General features: G+C 43.4%; 1 protein-coding gene across 1 annotated transcript in view; it reads right to left on the reverse strand.

Annotated features, from left to right (window-relative positions):
• LOC107042447 (LIM homeobox transcription factor 1-alpha) overlaps positions 1-22,184 on the reverse strand; it is a 370,154-nt gene that overhangs the window by 99,326 nt on the left and 248,644 nt on the right. The gene's annotated exons all lie outside the window — the stretch shown is intronic.

A 22,184-nucleotide genomic window follows, 5' to 3' on the forward strand; every position in this document is an offset into this window, starting at 1 on the left:
TCTTTTATTTTGTAAATTGATATTTTTTTATGGGATATTCATGCCACTCGTTCAGATATTGTGGACGTGAATTGGTCTTGGCAGTTCTCGTTGGCTCTGATTGAGTACGGTTTCAACGTCCAATCAGAACGGAGAGGTCTTCGTGGTGGACCAATCACGGCATCGTGTGATTGGGGAACGTGGCCGCGTGGGTCAGTTGTACGGGCGACGGACACTTCTCGTTTGGACGTCCAGAGGACCGCTGTGCCAAAATTTCCGTCTCGTTTTAAGAGACATGGTGAATTATCTCATTTTGTTTCATCAGGCGTATTACATTGTCGAGACCCGGAGTTGTGGTTGTAATTTGACGAACTGGGGAAGGTCTGGGAAATTTTCTGTCGTCGACTGACCATCGGATTTGGTGAGCAGTGAATTTTTAAAGTGGAAATTGTTATTTTGCTGTTTAAGGAGCAAGATTAGCTATTTCCTTTTGTCGGACACTTGAGTTCCGGGCGATTGACACCATATTAGTGATTGTTGAATTTCCAGGCTAGTTCTTGCCCCTTGTTCCGCAGAGATTTCGTTCGGGTCCAATTTGTTAATTGATATTTTGTCCGGTTGATGTTGGATTTTGGATTAGATTTCTCTAAATGAATTCAGTGATTCTAAGTGTTAGATTTCTCTAGACTCTCGTTTCGTCGTTTTCGCCGTTAGATATCGATTTTCGGATATTAAGGCGTATTATGATTCTCGAGGTCAATGTTATTACCTCTCGAGATATTCTATTATTTTTCTCGGCCTCTGAAAGCCTAATTTCATCGCATTTAATTTTCGGCATAATCGTTCAGAGACCGTTGAATTATCGTAGTTATTGACAGAGGGATTGTAGCGTTTTTCGGCGCTCGAGCTGTCTTGTGCCGGGTGACCTTTCGTTAGTTGCCGGCTGTTGTTTTCGTTCGTCGAGGCAATCCCCCTCTCAATAGCTTGTAGTATCAGATTCTTATTATCGCCACTTTGAGTGGATGCACTGATATCTAGGTGTAATGGTGGATTCCTGTACCGCGGTTATGTAGGACTCATTGGTAATTTCGCTAGTTATTTTACCGTTTCATCTTTTTCATGGACTGCGGATTAATTGGCGGATTTTAAGTGTTTTTTCAATTGACTAGTGTTCATCTTTTGACATATCGCGGCTAGGGAATTGTGTTGTAACGAGTCGTTTAATCGTTTATTTATTATTTTGTAATTCGTCTTTGTGTTTACTTTCCAAAGATTAAGTGCCTCGGATATCGAGAATAAGATGGGGTGTTAGGCATCCTATTTCATTTGTAATTGGATTTTCGATTTTGTTTAATCATCTCATTAAATTTATCGGTTACCCTGCATTTCTGACTTCTTTTAGTAAATTGGAACCCAGGCATTTCAAAGTAATTTTTCGGAGCAGCATTTTGGAACCCAGCCGCCTCCGCGGATGATATACTGAGCTGTCGGCAGCTGCTCCTTCGTTGGTCTATCTTGTGGATTACGGATTTCTGTTTTTGTGCGTTTTGAGACAAAACGTACTGGCGGTCAACTTTTGGTTATAAGATTTGATAGCCGAGGGCTGCGTATTTTCGTACCGTTCCGCAGAGGTGCGAATTACGTTACAACACATACACAAGCACATAGATACATACGGTGTTCGATACCGGATCTGGTTATTGTGGAATAATTAAGGGATGGATGAGGTATTGATGGATTTTCTAGGAGAGCGAGCGAGGATCTATAAATCACTACACGTGTCTTTGGTCACAATAAATGATTTAATCACTTAATTTAGTCACTGAATATTTACAAATAATTACACTGAGAAGACTTTGAGAGGGCCGGAATAAATAGAGCTAAACTGCGTTATTGAGCGAACCGTAAACAGAATAATTATCTGAAAACTCGTGAGTACTCGGAAAACTGAAAACACCATGTAAGGGTCACAATAGTCGGGATACAAATGAGGGCGATCAATCATCCGACAGGTGGTAGGTGGCAAAAATCAGAGGTGCGAACGTGTTCCAATTCGCAAATTGGGAACGTTCGCTAATTGCGGTCCGTTACGTGGCGCCTCAGGTGACAAAAAGGTGAGAGTTCACCTGCCATCAACGAACATCGACCCGACAGCTGATTGAGTGCGTGTATGAGTGATTGCGCGAGTGAGAATTATTCGATTGAAAATCGAACATTCTCCCCCACGGTCAGCAACTGCTGACGCTAAGAGCTATTCTGTAACAGAAAGAGATTAAATATGTTCAAAATAATGAGTTCTCGCCGACCGATGTTACCACTGGAGTTCATGAGCAATTGCTAAGTGCGAGTTCACCAGAATCGTGGGAGTCGTAAATTCCGTGGAGCTCTGGCAGACTCGCCTCCGAGCTGGGCCGAGTGTCAAGGCAAGGCTTGTAAGGCCTCGCCGAGGTTCAATCCGAAAACGGAGAGATGACCCCAGTGGTTGAGATGTGTAGACTTCACTTGAGAAGATCTTCAGATTCGTTGATCGAGACAGGCAGTAGAGCGAGCTTCGAGATAGGCCGTTGTAGAGTTGAGTTGGATGTTTTGATGATGACTACCCTGATGAGTCCGTCCTTGCCAGGGTGTAGAGCGATGACTCCAGCGAGAGGCCACTTCGTCGGTGGAAAGCTCTCATCCGTGAGAAGTATGATCGAGCCAATCTTGATGTCATGAGATGGGTGGTGCCACTTTGAGATAGACTGGAGATGTTGAAGATAACTAGTGGACCACCGTTTCCAAAAGTACTGAACCTTCTGCTAGATGAGATGCCAACGAGAGAGACGAGTCGCGTTTAGCTCCTCCAGAGAAGGTTCAGGTGAAGCTGTCACAGGTTCCTCAGTCAGGAAGTGTCCTGGTGTGAGTGCACTGATGTCATCAGGGTCTTCTGAGAGGGGTTCAAGTGGCCTTGAGTTGAGAACTGCTTCAATCTGCACGAGCAAGGTTGAGAGTTCCTGAAAGGTGAGTAGAGCTTCTCCGATAGTTCTGTTGAGATGGAATTTCACCGATTTCACCGCAGGTTCCCATTTTCCTCCAAAGTGAGAAGCACCAGGAGGATTGAAAGACCACTTGGTACCGTCGTTGAGGAAGAGTTGAGCGAGCTGACGAGGTTCTTTAGATGCCATTGAGAAGAGCTTCTTGAGTTCTTTGTCGGCTCCTAGAAAATTCGTTCCACAATCTGAAAAGAGATTTCTACAGAGTCCTCGCCGGCCAACAAAGCGTCGATAGGCCGAGATGAATCCGTCAGCTGAGTAATCCGAGACGACTTCGAGGTGAACTGCAGACGTAGTCATACAAACGACAATCGCGAGCCACTCTTTGTACGACTTATGACCCCGTCCTTTCCATGAGCGAAACGATACTGGTCCGGCATAATCTACTCCAGTGTTAAGAAACGCACGGCCAGGCGTGAGACGTGAGACGGGAAGCTGACCCATCAACTGTTGAGCTCTGATCCCTCGCTGCCTAGTGCAAGAGATATACTTCAAAATGAACGATCTCACTGGCGCTCGACCTCGGAGTATCCAGTAAGACTGCCTGAGAAGACCAAGAGTGAGCTGCGTTCCTCCGCGCAGAGTCTTGAGATGAGCCTCTCCTATGATCAGCTGAGCAAATTGAGACTCCTTCGGAGTGATAGCTTGATGTTTGCTATCTTCCTGGAGCTGAGCAAACTTGAGACGACCACCAACACGGAGGATCCCCTGACGGTCAATGAACGCTGTCAACTTCGTAAGTGGGTGAGACGAACTAAGCCTCTGGCCTTTCGACAAGGTCACGAGCTCGGCTGAGAAATACGATGACTGAGTGATCTTGATCCATAGGATCCGAGCTTGTTCAATGTCACCAGGGTTAAGAGCTGTCGATAATGAAGATCTGGGAACTTTGCGGAGACGAGCGATGAACCTCAAGCAAATCGCTGTGACCCTGAGCAATTTGTTGAGCAACGAACATTTGGTGATCAGATCCCAGATTTCCAGGCGTTGAGCTCTAACATTGAGAATGACACCCGGTTTCTCTTCAATGCCTGTTTCTCCCACTGATGCAATTGGTAAAGCAGGCCAAGATATCGAGTCGTTCATAAGCCACGGCGGCCCATGCCACCATAGCTCATGAGATGCGAGCTGAGCTGTGGTTCGACCACGAGATACACAATCAGCTGGATTGTCTTTACCAGGCGACGATTCTTGAATGAGCTGAACACGATTTCGTACGAATTCCTTCCATCTAGAAGGGTGAGAGCTAATCCAGGTGAGCGTAACAGAAGAATCGGTCCACAAGAACATCGCTGCGTTTTTGACATCAAGCTGATCTTTGGCATATTCAACCAATTTAGCCAAGTTAACTACAGCTGAGAGCTCCAGCCTCGGGATTGTCAGCCGTTTGAGCGGAGCTACCTTGGTTTTTGAGCAAACTAGAGTGATTCGAGGATCTTCGTCGCCATTGAAGATCTTGAGATAAACTACGGCTGACATCGCTGAGAGAGAAGCGTCAGAAAATCCATGGATTTCAACTACAGAGTTCTGGAGCACACCAATCCATGTTGGAATAGATACGTCAGCCAATGACGTGAGATCTTGACGAAAACTATCCCAACGTTGAGCTATTTGAGACGAGACTTCATCATCCCAACCACGCTTCTCCATCCAAAGCTCCTGCAGAAGAATCTTTCCTCTGATAATAACAGGAGAGAGAAATCCGAGCGGGTCATAGAGCTGAGCAATCTCCGAGAGCATATTCCTCTTCGAGACAGCCGATGTTTGCGAGGTTTTAGTTGAGAAGACGAAGTTATCCGAGTTGGGCTGCCACGATAAACCCAATATCCTAGTCCCTGAGTCCTCATATGTCCGTTGTTCATCGGAGGTGCTTCCGGGATTGAGCCATCTGAGTAGAACTGAGCTATTGCTGTGCCATTTTGCCAAAAGCATTCCTCCAGCAGCACAGAGATTCCAAACTTCTCGAGCTGTCTGAACAAGCAGGTCATGATTGTCGGCAACTCCACAGATATCATCAATGTATCTTCCCCTCACAATAGGCGAGACGGCCAAAGGGAAACGATGTCCCTCATCCTCAGCTAGCTGGAGAAGAATGCGGTTGGCGAGGAATGGAGCTGATCTTGTGCCATAGGTGACGGTTGTCAGCTGATACGTCGAGATTTCCCCGCTTGAGCTAGTCCATAAGATCTGTTGGAGGGCCCAGTCATCCTCATGAACTCGAATCTGCCGGAATATTTTGGTGATATCCGTCATGAAGATGACTTTGTGAGGTCTTGTCCAGAGTAGTACGTCTGAGATGTCCTTTTGGAGCTTGGCCCCTGTGTGGAGGATGTCATTCAGAGAATGCCCTGAGCTTGTCTTCGCTGAACCATTGAATACTACTCGCAGTTTCGTTGTCTCACTACTTTCTCGCACCATACCATGATGAGGTAGATAATAACTCCTGCGAATGTCAGACAGGCCTACTTGAGGTCCTTCCGAGACCCTCAACCCTCCTGAAGCCGGAGCTTCATGTGCTAAGGTCATCGCGTCAAAACCACAAGCGGTCCCCACCTGAACTGAAGCCGGAGAATAATGAGCTGAGCTAGTCACTAGCCTCATATTATTGAGATCTTCATATTCCTTGAGAAAGTCTGAGTAGAGCTGGAGAAAGCGCTGATCCTTGAAGATCCTGCCGAGCATACGATGCAGGCAAGCCAGCGCTGGACGATAAGAATTGCCTAGCAACGAAACTGGAGCTGAGAAAGGTAACCGGACAATGTATTTTCCTGAGCTATCCCTAGAGTGAGTCTGACGAAAATGCTGCTCACACTCGAGCTCTTCTGCGGTGAGATTAGAATCTTTCCGTCCAGGAATTTCCTCTTGCACCCAGAACTTGGTGAGTAGCTCGTTGAGCTGATCATTCGAGATGGCAACGTGATGAACCTTCTGAGTTTGAGTATCAATGGGCTTTGCTGGTCCAAAAACAATCCAACCAAAACTGGTAAGCTGAGCGACTGGAGCGTCAGGCCCCACCTGAATGATATTAGGCTTGATCAGCTGACCAAACACGTCAGCACCGATGAGCAGATCAATAGCAGCAGGAATCCTGAAGTTCGGATCCGCCAGTTAAAGATCCTTGAGATGATCCCACTCGAATTCTTCTGCTGAGAAGGTCGGTAATGAAGCTGTGAGATCATCGAGAGTATGAGCTGAGATATTGAGACGATTTGCTGAGCGATTGAAGCGTGAGATATACTACGCCTTATGTTGTCCCAAACGATGATTCACCCACTCCAGAAATGTGGATAGAACTACGTTCTTTCTTCAATTTTAATTGTCGAACGAGCAGGCTTGAGATGAGAGATAGCTCTGAACCTGGATCTAGCAAGAGCCGAACTTGACGTGGAGGCCAAGATTTGCTGATGAGAACTGCTAAACTAGTTACGAGAAGGACTCCAGGCCGAGAGTTTTGAGATTGACTATGAACTGAGTAGGAAACCGATGTCTGGGACGGCACGCTTCATTGTTGTTGCTGAGAAGACTTGAGTATGGTCGCCAGTGTGATTATAGACGGTGACTGGCACACTGGTCCCAGGCCTACTCTGAGGCTGAGTTCTCTGCTCCTGCTGCGGCAGCCGCTTAGCTGTAGAAGTCTGAGCAAGTCGCTGAGATGACTCTAGATGGATCAACGTGTGATGCCTCTCCTGACACAGATGGCACCTACGAATTGTCTGGCACACCTTGACGCCATGTTTACCTAGGCAGCAAAAGTAGAGACGAAGCTTCTCGACGATTTGCCTCCTCGCGACCGGAGTGAGACTTTTGAACTCAGAGCAGAAAGCGATATAGTGCTCACCCTGACAGTATGAGCAATCGTACTTGTTTGAGCCAGAACGAGAGTGAGCTGAAGTGGACTGTATTTTCTGAGCAACACTCGGTGCTTTAGCTGGCTGCTGAGCTGAACGATTTGAGATGACCGAGTGAACATTAGCGCTCTGCCGAGAGCGTGGGCATGAAGCTGAGTCAGACTGAGATTTCGCTGAGCTTGAATTGAAAGAATTAGCTTCTAGAGTCTCTAACGCCCTTGCACGACCTCTGAGAAATGCGTTCAACTGCTCGAGAGTAGGATATTCCACCGATGAACCAACGTGATTCTCCCAAGCTTCACGAAATTTATTCGATAACTGATGAGTTAGCAGATGAACCACGATCGGAGCCCACTGATCGGTTGGCTCACCCAGAGCCTTGAGAGCATTGAGCGCCTGAGCAACCGACGTGGTGAGACTATTGAGATCAGCGGCGCTATGAGACACCATCTGTTTGGTGCTCAGGAGCTGATCGAGATGAATAGACACCAGCACGCGCTTGTTTTCATAGCGCTCGAGGAGAATATTCCATGTTGTGTAGAAAGCATGCTCGTTGATCTCGATATCTTGCACTAGAGTACGTGGCTCCCCCTTGAGAGAGAGAAGCAAATAATGCATTCGCTGAGTATCCGTAATGTCCATTCGTTTCGTTACCAGTGAAATAAACAAATTGCGCCATGCCCTCCAATCTCTGTAAACCCCGGTAAATATGCTTAGTTCGAGTTCTGGCAGCGAGTTATGAACTGAACTAGCCAATTGAGCGTTAGCAGGAGCGTTACGAAACGACTGATTGAGACCAGCAGCGCCCTTGCTATCCAGCAATTGCATGAGCTTGACCTTTGCAGCGCGAAAGGCAGCACCCGTACTGTCATACACGAGATTCTTGAAATAGACCTTGTCCAATATACCGTCAGTCTTGACGGCAGTAGCAATGAGCTTATCGTGGGTTCCCTCGAACTTCTTCCAGTTCGAAATGAGCGTCTGTAGCATCGACTCGAGTGCAGCGATTCCAAGCTGAGCCACAGAATCCGGAGCGGAGTCTGTGAGAATCTCCGCGATAGTAGTCGCGCGCGAGTTTTGCATATGAATCAATGCGTCCGCACCACTCATTTTATATTTCTGTCGGTAAATTTAATGAGAAAAACCTTGTGAGATATTAACAAAAAAAAACGAAAGTACAGAAGAGTCTATCTCAGGACAAAAAACTTGACAAACTCGCAAGAGAATCCAAAAGAAATCATATTAATTTTCTTAAGTACGGGAAAAAACAACAAGGGTATTATTTTGAATTTGCGAGAAAGTCCGTGAAAAACTGACGAGATGGCCCGAGTAGTGATCTAAGCGAGAAGTCCGATGAGAAGTTCAAAAAAACGAAGAAATCACAAAAAAACTTCTTTTTTAGACGAGAAGCTCCGTTTGAATTTTCCCGCGTGTCGATAAGGCAGTTTCCTGAAGCGATGTGTTGAGAAAAGGTTGAGCACCTTTTGAGTTGTCCGATGCGAAGAGTCTAGGGATCCGCAGGATGAGCACCACTGTCTATCCACTGAGCACGTGTTCACTCGCGGGAAAAATGTTCATCAAAACCGAAAAACACCACTAAACTGAAAACTATTCCACAGATCCGGCTCGAAGGACCGTTCGAAATGTTCGATACCGGATCTGGTTATTATGGAATAATTAAGGGATGGATGAGGTATTGATGGATTTTCTAGGAGAGCGAGCGAGGGTCTATAAATCACTACACGTGTCTTTGGTCACATTAAATGATTTAATCACTTAATTTAGCCACTAAATATTTACAAATATTTACACTGAGAAGACTTTGAGAGGGCCGGAATAAATAGAGCTAAACTGCGTTATTGAGCGAACCGTAAACAGAATAATTATCGAAAAACTCGTGAGAATACTCGGAAAACTGAAAACACCATGTAAGCGTCACAATAGTCGGAATACAAATGAGAGCGATCAATCATCCGGCAGGTGGCAGGTGGCAAAAATCAGAGGTGCGAACGTGTCTCAATTGCATGTCGACCACGAGAGAACCGCGGGAGTCATTGATTTTCCCGTGCCAAAGAATCTGAAACAGATTGATCGTTTTCTAGGAATGGTATCCTAGTATAGACGATTCATACCAGAGTTCGCAACCGTAACTCGACCGCTGATACGCTGACAAAGACGAATCAGCCCTGCGTATGGAATGAAAAATAGCAAGAGGCCTTCAAAGTGCTGGTAAAGCATTTAACGCATTTAACCTTCGATTCTTGCATGTACCGATTTTTCTCTGCCGATTATCCTACAAACGTAAGCGAACAATGCTGGATACTAACAGAGAGTGGATGGAGTGAATCGTTTGTTGGGAGGGATGATACGAGCGTATGTAGAGCAAGATCACTGTATTTGAGGCTGTCACATGCATGCATTTTGATTTGCATACAATACAGCCCAACGCAGCTCGCTAAAAGCTATATCAGCATTCGTTTATCTCGGACGAAAGCCAGAGCAGTGAATTCACTGTGATGGATATTGGAGGGAGGTGTCGAAGGTGTTGAAGAAACTCCCACCGAAGCCTGGGTCAAGCGCATGAAGTGCCATGACACTCTGAGACTGCCCTTTAGACATGCATTAGCCAAAGCAAATGATCGACAGGCACCGGATTATAACTTGCGCCGAAGAAAAGGCGAATACGTGTTCGGCGAACTAGCCCGAGTCCGCAATCGTAATCCTTGTGAGCATCCATGAATAAACCATTCAATTGACCTTTCGTGGTAACACAGAAATACTGCAGAAACTTCTACCAGGTTGCTGCATTAGCCCCAGGCTATCTAATTTGTCAGACCTTAGATGTTTTTAAGGCATAAATTGCATGGGAAGCAGGACGCTATATACTGTCTTTCAGCTTTCCGAACCTCTATGCGAGGGAAACAATTAAGTAATTATCAATCCACAAATTAAAAAATTTGGAGGCACACGGACTCAAACTCAAGTGGGGTATGATCCCACATCTCCAGTTTGCGGGACTGGCGCTCTGCCAATTGAGCTATCGAGGCCTCCTCCGCATCTCTGAATTTCAGAACTTGTGCACATCGTCTATTATTCTCACACCCCCGACCCTTCCCGTTTATAGTCAGTATTCATCACAGGAAGAAAAGTAATTATTATGACCGATATATGCATATTCTACATTATACCCGGGCTATTTACTCAGTCAGACCTAGAAGTTTATGAGGCATAAATTACATCCACCATTCTATCAGGTTTCTCATATGACGGGTCGTAATACCAAAGATACCGCTATAAAGGAAATAAAGTCCTATACGGACGCTTTGGAGGACCCCCGACTGAAGAGTCGGAAGGGGAAAAGTAGTAACTCCAGGAGATTTTTAACTGACCAGCTGATCAATCGAAACGATCTTGATTGGCTGCGATATCACCCACCACGCCATCTCCTCCAGGGGTCAGGAGGAGTTTGAGGACTTCCTTACAACGGGAAGCTCCAGTATCGGAGTGACCTAGCCCTGATGATGCAGACTGAAATGTTTGCGAAACGTCGACAAGAAGCTGAATCTAGACATGGCATCCATCTGGAAGCCATAATAAATGATAAAGTTGGCCGCGAAAGCCTCAAAACTCAAATTAAAAGCCTCCACGGAGAGGCCATCCTTGGCTCTGTGAACTTGTTTACTAAGCTTAGTAAGTCATTGCACATCCATTTGTGCACTCTAGCATTTCTTAAAAGTTGCCATGACCATCAGGTGGTACCTAGACGCTTCCAATTAAAGAACCCGTTTCCCTCTCAGCACGCCAAGTCGTTTCTTCGACAGGCCCTACTGAGATTGATCTGGGAAAGAGACTGCGCGACGAAGAACATCCTAGCTCCAACTTTCCAACAGTTTTTCAAACATCACCTGCTTCGTTCAAATTCTCTAGAACCCGAGTTATGGAACACGTTTGATCGTATTACATATCAACTGGCTGTACATTCCGCCAAGTTGAGAACAAAAAAGCAGAAGCAGAATTTCGAGAAACTGAACCCTTCTTCGATGCCGAAAGTCTTGATATACACAGTCAAGAATCTCAGCAGTTTCCCATTGACAGAAACGGGAATCTTTCATCTGCCTTCGGAGACTGGCAATGAAATCAGAAGAAAGCTGTCTAACATCCTCCACAAAGCGAAACCTCCGAAATAAAATATTACTAGGGAAGACAGCCAAACTTCTGAAGGCAGTTGATCTCTGTCCCGAAGCCCAAAAAATCTTACTCCCCGAGAATCCTTCTCTCTCAGATTACATGGTCTCCCAAAAATTCACAAAGAGTCAATCCCCCTTCGTCCAATAGTGAATAACATGGGTGCTCCCACGTATCAATTCCCCCACATCAAGCTCACTATCTGACCCAACCACTGCAAGCTCCGGTAGAACAGAATAATTCCGACATTAAAAAACTCTCAAGATTTCGTGAACAAACTGTCTCACGTACGAACTAGTCCAGGAGATCTCGTGGTGACATGTGATGTTCAGTCTGTGTTCACGAATGTACCCATTCCCGACACTCTTGACATTATAAAAAAATCCCACGCAAACTCCTCCCCCTGGTTGAACACTGTCTGAATTCCACTTATTTCTAATTCCAATGGGAGATCTATGAGGAAACATTCGGAGCAGCAGTGGGTTCATCCATTTCTCCCATCATAGCGAAAAATTTTATGGAAGATTTTAAAAGCAACGTGTTCCAATCAGCTCCTCTTGAACCTTCTGTTTGGTTCTGGTATGTCGACGACACTTTCGTCCTCTGGAAATGTGGAGTAGAGACGCTGCCTCAATTCCTGAAATTTATCGACTAACACCATTCGAGCATAAAATTCACTATGGAGATTGAGGAACAGAAGTCTATTCCTTCCCTAGATTTCTTAGTACATCGTAATGATGACGGAAGCTTCGGTCATCGAATCTTCCGAAACCCTATTCATACAGACAGGTACCTCCATGCCTCCTCACATCATCACCCCTGCGAACAGAACTCGGCCGTAAGCTCTCTTATGTACCGAGCCCTTACTCTTTCTCAGCCTGAACACTTGGGAGCCGAAGTTCAATACCTGGATAGAGCCTTGAATAACAATGGATACAACGAGTAATTCCGGGTGTTGGTCCGCGATAATAGTGCTTTTACCGAGCGTTGAGGATGAGTTGGGTTGGGCACAGGTCGAGCCCCAGAGTTGAGCCCGTCTGGAGAGGAGAAGAACACGTCAGAGAAATGGAAACATTCTCGGCGAAGGAAACAAGGAGAAATATCTCCTGGAAGGTACGCTTTATCGGAATCTCTCGGCTGAAAAGACGAAGAGCGATTGAGTGAAATACTCCTAATATGGTGGACCTCGCCCACTCTACCGTTTCACGCTGATGCTGGCTCGACATTGTTAGCCCCGCCACGAGAAGTCCTCGGAGTAGACGAGTTTGCCTCCGAGGCCGGTTTTCCGTTGGACTTTCCATAAAAGTCCAGCTAGCGCCCAACAAATTGAGCGATAGATTAGTTAAAGCGATAAAGTAGTTGGGGATCACTGCTGGTGGATCCCCAGCAAAAATCCCTTACAGGGTATATATGTTTTCATTGATCTAGGTAGAGGGCATCGAAACGAATATTTTGAAAGAACAAAAAACTAAATCGGTCCAATAATTTTAAAGATATTCGTGAAAAACTATTTAAAAACGAATCGCTTTTACTCAAAAACTACTTGACCGATCGGGCTGAAATTTTACACAGAGTTAGTCCTCATTAACACCTATAATTTGACAATATGACAACTTTTTGAGAATTATTTTAACCACTTAATTACTCAATTTTCTAAAAATTGACCATCGGGAAGGTGGCGGTGGACATATTCACATACAGACATGGTTGCCACACTTCGCATTTCTACGTTTTAGACCATTCTACATCATTTCCTATTTGAAACAGAACGGCTCAATATCTCTTGTAAGAAGGGAGGAACAGCAAAGTTGTTCAAATACAAGTTATAGGGTTCGGAGAGGCAAACTTAGTACTGATGGAATCCAGGCCGCCATGCTTATGTTTCTATGCTTGAGCAAAGAAACATAAGTCAGTTTTTTTTATGACAATAATATCTTTCACCCCTACAAAAGTTGTTCGTCTCGCCGAGAAAAATTCAACCATACCATATTTTTCGATGACGTCATCGTTTTCATGTGAATAATCGTACGAAAATCAAACGAAAGGGAAATATCTTTATTCAGAATATCTGGCTGCACAGAAACACTGGAATGTCATTTCTTTACTATCCCATGAATGTACCGTGTCTTGTCGTTGCCCAATTCTTCCCTGGCGACAATTTCGTCCGATTTGGTGAATGACTGCAGCAGAAGGATATCGTCGTCGATTTGGAAAGTGCTGTGCATACAATCGTGTGGCCCTTCGATGCACTTGTCGACCCTCAGCTAACATGCGTAAAATATCCATACATTACTAGTAGAATAAACTATTTAGAACGATACTGTATGAACTCAATGATGGAAATTTTGTCACTGACGGAAAATGAAGAATAACACCAAGCTTTTGCAACGTCTCTTACACACGTCAGTCATCTTCTCATTACATGCCACATTGACGAGATAGTAAATAAATAACATTCCAGCGTTTCTGTGCCGCAAGGTAGTCTGAATAAAGATATTTCTCTTTCGTTTGATTTTCGTACGATTATTTACATGAAAACGATGACGTCATCGAAAATTATGGTACGGTTGAACTTTTCTCGGCGAGACGAACAACTTGTATTGGAACAATTTTGCTGTCCCCCCTTCCTACGAGAGACATTAAGCCGTACTCTTTCAAATGGAACACCCAGTATAAAACCTGTAAAAATTATAAGAGGGTGCGGTAGAGGCAGGAACAGAAATCTAGGCCGAAGAAGCCGAGATTAGGTGGAAAGATCCACAGACCAATTAGAGACTGAAGGCATAGCGGCTTTCAGTGGAATCGCGACCCCTGGAAGTTTGGAGGACGCTGCTAGACTTTGGCTATTTTAGAACTCACCCAGCTATGTTATAGGGGGAAATAGGCTGACATACAGGCGTTGTAGGTGGGTGACTAAAGGCTGTGTCGATGTAGACCAGGGACCACCGTAGCCAGCTGAGACAATTGGTACCTCCGAGATCCCGTCGGGTTGATTCGTGGAGATAGATCAAGGTAAGATCAAGGCAAGGTAGATCTCGAGTTAGTCTAACGCGACCGCTGGAACCGAGAGGTTGGAAAATGCTGCTCGGGGAGCTGGAGTGGAAAATGACTGAAATAAAACCAGAAAATGGACTTCCGACTACGCGTGACCTCGATGAATAACCATTGGTGGCGAATATAGACGCATCTGCATCCTTCGCCAGTTACCAAGGAGTTGTTTCGAAGTGACCAGTGTTATTCGGACCTGGCCAGAATGATTTGAAAGCGTATGGGCCTGTGTGCCTGGAGTAAAGTAGTCCCCCTGTCGGCCCCACTATACGCTGACATTTCCAGTAACCGCGAATGGTGGCTCACAATAACCGAAGCGGTAACTGATATTTGAAAGTGTGGGTGGGTGTAGACAGGGTAACAGTGTGCCACTCTGGTCAGATCAGCCTCTCAACGTCCCAGGCTCTGAGGAGTTCTGGCTGATTCGCAGATAACTCTGAGTGCTCCCAGAGTTAGAATACTCTGGAGAAAGAATAAACTGGAAGGATCGAAAAATTCTTCAGAACGAACATAAATTTAATTCATTAGGATAGTCAAGCTGCAATGTATAATAAACGGCTTGAGAAGGCTCGTGAGGATGTAACGGGAATAGCCCTGGTGGACCTCACACACTCTACCGCCTCACGCTGATGTTGCACAGTTATTGTCCCGCCTCAGAAAGTCCTCTGAGTAGACGATACACGTTTAACTGGCCTACAACATTAGAGCGATAGAGAAGGCTAAAAAGTACTTTGGATTTCTCCTGGTTGAATAACACTGGAAAATATCCTCACAATGTTCATAATATGTCCAGTGTGGCTTTTGTGAATTTTTGCCATCTTATGTTTTTTCCTACGGCTCCGAAAAGATTTTCTCCTGTAATCTTTTTCCATTAAAGTAGGTGAGCAATTAATTACTATTCCCAAAATACATATGAAAAAATGTCAAAAATAATATTTTTCATATATTCCATTATTTCTCCTAGATTAATAATGCTTTTTGAATTATTTTTCAATTGTTGTGGGTCAATGTAAGTAATAACTGCTTAGTTTATGAAGATGATCATTTCAGCGGTTCGTTTGTTATTAGCATAAAACTTGTCAGAAAACTGGAACAATGAGTTTTCTTTGAAAATTTAACAATTTTACCCAGAATAATGATGGGATTTGAGTTTTGTAACGAGATTTTCTCGTTACGGGTTGAAATCTCCTTAAAAAGATATGTGAACTCTTAAATTATTGAAAAGAGAGACAGGTAGTGACATCTAGAGGCGGCTGAAGAAAGCCGGGACTAGATGAGAAGAACCACAGACCAATGAAACACCGAAGGCATAGCGGTTATGGGTGAAACCGCGACCCCTGGAGGGCTGGAGGGCGCTACTAGACTTTCGCTATTTGAGAATTCGCCCAGCTGGTGCTAGGGGAAAAGGGGCCGACGTACAGGCTGTCCAACTGGGTGATTCCAAAGGCTATATCAGAGTAGACTAGGGACCAACGGCCAGGTGAGAGGACTGGTGCCCCCGGGATCCCGTCGGGTTGATTGGCGGGGATAAGGTAACAGAATGACCTATCGTCGCTGAGATATCCAGACTAGGGAGAGAAGGCCCTGGTAAGATTCTGAGTTAATCGAACGCGGACGGTCAAGCGGGGAAGCCGAAAGGATTTCTCTGGAGTATATTGTGGCGGGCTTGAAATACGGCCATGGACTGCTGTAGCGAACGTAGGGGAATCCTCCTGCATTCCTCGCCTGGCCAAAAAGTTATTTACGAACTCTTAATGAGAACTTTGCGGTATTATCTAGAAGTGAAGTGATATCTTATGAAGTGTTATCTTTGTGGTGTTATCGGCGTTATCTAGTCTCGGCGGAACGATTGGAAGCGTATGGGCCCCTGGGCCTGGAGTAGAGGAATTCTCCTGCTAGCCCGACCATACGCCGACAGTTTAGTAATACCCGGTTTAGGACTAAGCGGTAACTGGTGGTTGAGAGTGTGGATGGTCGTAGCGTGGGTAACGTAGTTCCACCCTGGTCAGATCAGCCTCTCAACTTCCCAGGCTCTGAGGAGTCCCGGCTGATTCGCAAATCAACCGAGAAATAACTCTGAAACTCTCCCGAGTCGAAATACTCGGAAGAAGAATGCATGCTGGGGGGGTCGAAAGATCCTTCAGGACGGGTGTGAATTAGATGCACTACGATAATCAGGCCGCAAGGCTTAATTCCAAGCATGAGATAGGGGCTGGTGCCGATATGCAGGAAATACTCCTGGTAGACCTCGTCCACTCTACCGTGTCATGCTGGCGTTAACTGGGAAATCCGTTGTCCAGTCACAAAAGTCCTCTGAGTGGACGAGTTTGCCTCAGAGGTTCCGCTGGCGCCCAGCATACGAGCGATAGAGATGGCTAAAAAGTAGTTTGAATTTTTTCTGGGTGAACAACCCGGAAAAATATCCTTACAGTTTTCTGGGACGATCAATGCATTCACATGTCATTTAATTCTGATCGGATTGTGACATATAAACCAAGTCTATATGTCGGTTTTTCCATTTTTAAGAGAATAATATTCTTCATATTATTTCCGGCGATAATGCTGAAATTATTTCAGTTTCTCTGGTCATGGACTGCCTTACCCAAGCAGTTTCACTGTAATACTTGAGTCCAGTTTCTGTCCAGAAATTATTTGAATGTACTGGAGATTCTCCATAACAGCAGGATGACTATCTCATTTTCTAAAAACTGTCAGAATGCATGATTTGGGGTTTGGGTTAGCAACGAGTTGAAACCCCAAAACGAAGCCAGATCACGGGCAGTGGCGAAACAGGTCACTCAGTTCTTCCCTCTTAATAATTCTTTGAGCAGCTTGAACATTTTATTCACGCATAAACTGAACCCGTTTTACCTGATTATCTTGTAAAGGTTGCATAGTTTCCTGAACATTATATTATTAATTACTAATTAATCGGAGTGATCATTTATCAACCTTTTCCTACAAAGCGATGCCAATTGTAAGTGGACACCCCTTGGGCTGAAGCCGCAATCGTCAGGCAGAAACAGAAGGGTCAATGTGGCGACCCGAGGGTTCCCCGTATGTTTAGATTTTCTGAGTAACCCGCCAAACGAGTTGCCTCGAGTGCCTCACGAGGCAAAGGTGGAAGGTGACTAGCGCCACTCTGTCCGCATACGTTGATGCCTTTCCATTATGCCCTTTTCTTTGTCAAATTTGATAGTACTATACTCAATTCATTGTTCATATTCAGTCTGTATTCATCGCTCGTAATCATTCTCAATGAAATTTGTTATTTGATTCAGTCGATAATGCAATTAATCACTTATTCATCTCATCAGTATAATTGCGTACATAGACCGCACATATTCGTACATTCGTACAAATTCGTACATATTTGTACATTGCGTACATATTCAGATTCCCCGGTAGCACAGTTGGAAGACTACCTGGCACGTAACTGGGAGGTCCCGGCTTTAATTCCCGGCTGGGTGCTGCGGGAATTTTTCCTCTCTAAATTCAAAATCTATCTGAACTTAACTTTTTTTCGATTTTTTAACAAAAATTTTGAGAAAAAATTCAAATAGGATTCGAATTTAAAGAGAAAAAGTTCCCGCAGCACGCAGGCGGGAATCGAACCTGGGACCTCCCAGTTATGCGCCGGGTACTCTTTCAACGGAGCTACCAGGAACTACGGAACCCTCCCTATCCAATTCGCAACAAAACACCGCCTAAATTTCAATAGACATTAAGAGACCTCCATGGTAATCAAATGGGAGTAGAACGAAATACTCTATTAAGCTGAAACTTTGAGGATATATTCTTTCAGTGATTAGAAATATCCCCTCGAAGTCCGAACACGGTCAACCATGTAGATTATTAGGGAGAAAATATCAAACATATGTCACTAACACAGAGCCTTATGGCAGCACTTTTTCAAAAATCACGCAAAAATAATCGACAAAACTAGAAAAAGCGAAACTCTTCACAAATAGAATCGTATACATCTCAGGAACATTTTCTCACAATTTCATTATCCGTAACCACACGGAATATTTTTAATTATTAAAAATGTATGGCATGGTTCGGGAGTCTGGTTGAGCTAGGGGAAAATGATGGCTAAACATGACAACGACGGTGGAGGTTAGAGTGCGCGCGCCGCAGGCCATCGCGTGAGCGGGTCATTCAAACTGAAAAATACACTTGTAGGTTATTCACGGTATAAAACATTGACTTTATAATGTTTTTATTTTGTAAGTTATTCAATTAATAGAAAACTCGAAATAATTTATTATGTTTCGACAAACAATATATAAATTCATTAAATTCCTCTTCATATTAGCACAAGAGAGAAAAAAAAAAGACAAATGATTTATAATTATTTGTTCGACTTCTCGAAGTATTTTCACGTTTGGTTTCTTTTTCAATGTTCTTCAACGACAAGGGGTTCCTACACTTGTCAAACTCAAGCTCATTAGTCAATAATGTCAAATCGACAATGCGATTTCCCACAATTACCGGTAAATCATCACTCGTCCCGACCTCCGGTAGTTCACCATTCGTCTCGACCTCCGGTTCACTTACTCTTCTCTCTTTGTTGGCCTTTCTCATATGTTCAGCAAATTTTGTCCGCTCCAGTATCTTCTGTTTAACAAATCGCCCCTTGTACCTCGATCTTGGCAACACATTTCATTCCTCCATTACGTTAGAATTCAGTGTTTCCCGTAGAATCATTTACAATATAACCCAAGTTGACCTCTCTAATATCACATGTTGTTTACATCGGTTCACTCCGTTGAGGCGTGTACTATAGATTTTACAGTACAGTATTGGATTCTCTGGAGAGACAAGAATACTAACTGCGTCGAACGAAAATACGTGGTTGTCAGATCTCTCGTGATTTTTTATTTATTAAAAAAATCATGTAAATTTTATTTCGAAACTAGTGGATTGGGCTGTTGGTCGCTCGCTGCGCTCGCTCCCATTGCGGGTGGGTTGGTGGCGGATGTATTCATGTAGGTCTGACCCGTCGGACGGGTCGCACCAACAACTTCCCGATATTATTATTCCTCCCATTTTGACTAAAAGAATTCTTTTCAACTCTCAATACTCTGTTTATTGATATTCATAACTATACTCACATCATTACATTGCCAGGGAGGAAAGAATCGATTTCCGTACTGCTCGTAAAGTCATACTCAAGCGATATTTTGGTAAACACAGTTCTCACTTAATAATTTTATCAAAGCACACGCCGGTTCGATACAGTCGGTGTACATGCCGGAAGTAGACGCAAAAACATGGTCAATCAAAAGATGTCGCGTTCATGAGAAATGTGTCGCATTTTCATGAGACGAAGTGCACCACTGATCTCAGCATTTGTTTTCATATAACATTTCTCTTAATTCGAAATACGATGAGATTTCTAGTTTTGAGAGTTAATATTAACATCGAAGTGATATAAATAATGAGAAATTTGGGAAAACAACACACGTTCTTAGCAACTAACTTCAGATGAGTTAGTGACCAATTAGTAGAGGCGCTAGTAGATAACGATGTATTCCAATTGGAATTTTTTTGTTTCTCATTTATTGATAGAAAAACGGCAATTTTTGGAAGGAATCGAAGAAAAGTATGAAATTTACTTCATTATAATCGGTCTATATGTGATTTGCATGCGATTAAAAAAGTGTTCATTGCTTTTTTGTCATTTTGAAATTTTCTTTCCGAGAAAACTCAAAAAACACTGAACAGATATCAGCCGAAATCTAATCCGCTCTAAGTTGAATGAAAACCTATCGATTGAAAAAAACAGTGAAATCGGACAATTCGTTCACGCGAAATCGTTAACCAAAATTTTGACCACGTACATACCTAGTAACACAGACACACACACAGACAGACATTTTGTTTAAAATTGTCTAGGAACATCGAAAAAACCTCGAAACATGGAGATTTGATGAAAAATGGATTTTTGATTTTCGGGGCCATTACAATTACTTCCCAGTCGGGGAGTTAATAAAAATGATTGATAATGGATTTGTCATGAATAATCCACGAGAAGAAACCCAATCGACGAAATTTGGATAGAGCCGTGACTTTTTTGCAACTTCATTATTTTTTTTTCTAACGATGCAGCGAACGATCAGAAACTTTGATCTTTTCTCCCAATCTATAGCCTATAAACTTGCTGTGGAAGTTCCTTAAATAAATTCAAATAGAATTCGAATTTAGAAAGAAAAGAATCCCGCAATACCTAGCCGGGAATCGAACCCGAGACTTCCCAGTTAACCGCCGGATCATCTTCCAACTAAGCTACCGGGGACTATGGAACTTTCCCTCGACAATTCGCTTCAGGACACTGCCTAAACTTCAATAGGCAATGAATTGGTATTGTCACCTGATGTTTTCAACACTAAAGTGATTAAAAATAGAATTCAAAATAATCACCAGAATTCTGCTCCATACGTATTGGTGAACCTGAAATTCATTTCATGTTTCAGATCTTACATGAACATATTCTTTTTGGTTGTCTGCTCTTACGTCATATTGCGTCACACTTATTTTTTTTATTCATATCCAGAATATTGGGTTTAGAAATTTTTATTATTTGTGCAAAGTGAAATAATCGATCATTATTTTCACTATCTTGCATTCATATTCTTCTACACATCAAGTCAACGATGTGGGAGAATCTCATAATCCTAGCTATTGATTCTACTCAACTTGGTGTGCAGGAAAACTTGGTAACCGCGAGAGAGTTGATTCGTTTTATTTACCTATGATCTAAATGATTGCAGCAATTATGATTTTTTTATTCATGTGTCATTTAAGGTTATTGAATTCTCGTTCGTTTTTCACGTAGGCTTCATGAAAATTCAATGCACGATGATTGTACTCATGAAAACCGGCTTACTTACGTCATTCGTTCAAGATATTTACCATTTTTAAGTTTTCATTTGAAATTTGAGTCATTCCCTTTATTTCTTCACAACCCACTTTTTTAACCCTCTAGCATGAAAAACGTAGTAAAGCGTAGTACCGTGCTCGAGTGCGGAAGCTGGGGTTCCGCTATGGCGGCCGGAGAGTCGGGATATTGAAATTCACCTCATCCCCCCTCTATCTTCCATATTAAATGAAATTAGAGAGTTTTAACTGACCCTATAAATCCACTCAAAACTGCTGAGAATCTGGGATATAGCCTTTGAAGTGCGTCACAATGAACTGAAATACATTTTTATTGTTCGATGTGATTGTCTCCTTTTTTTGCTTCTGAATTTGAGGTACATAATCGTCCAGTTTGTAATACTCGAATTTTTCCTGGAAATGACGATTGGCGGGAAAGGTGGAGATATGAAAGTTGTAGAAAATGTCTCTTCTCCGTGCTAAAACACATTTTTTTTATATTGGATTGCAAATGATTTTCTAGTATTCCGCGAGGAAAATGTTCATTTCCATTCTTTTATTCGTTTTCGTTGCTTTGTTTGGGTATTCAAAAAATCTAAGCCGCCCCTCCCTCCGTCACCCTCTCCCACTCCCTCTTCCTCTACCGCTGCCTCACCCTTTCCCTATCTCTCTCCATCTTCCTCTACCTCATTTTGAATACTGTTGCACAATTTTATTTACAATGAGTGATAACAGTCTGAAAACTCTACAAAAGATGCAAAATCGCAATGCACGCATTTTTGCATTGTAGTAGACGAACGAGAGTGAGTGACATGTTAGAAGCCTTATATTTAATGAGTCGTGGGCAAAGAATAAAGCTGAATGTCTTGAAATATAATTATAATATGAATAAGGACGGACCAGAAGCCGATGGCAAAAAATGTAAGCATGTGATAACGAGACGAGCAAGAAAGAGGACAACAGAGAGAATAAAAATGAGCTTTGGACAAAATGATGTGTTATTCAATGGAACGAAGTTGTACAATGATTCACCAGATGAGATAAAAGCAATGAATGAAAGAGGATACAGACGCGACGTCATTAAGTACTTAAAAAGCAAATATTAGTCAGGAAAAAGTAGCGAAGAATTCGCAAAAGCACGAAATGTAGCAAAAGCTAAGTAAAGTCAATCTCTCTCTCTCTCTCTCTCTCTCTCTCTCTCTCTCTCTCT

This window comes from Diachasma alloeum, unplaced genomic scaffold (genome assembly GCF_001412515.2).
Source record: "Diachasma alloeum isolate Michigan unplaced genomic scaffold, Dall2.0 Dall_scaffold_00469, whole genome shotgun sequence".
NCBI classification, from domain to species: domain Eukaryota; kingdom Metazoa; phylum Arthropoda; class Insecta; order Hymenoptera; family Braconidae; genus Diachasma; species Diachasma alloeum.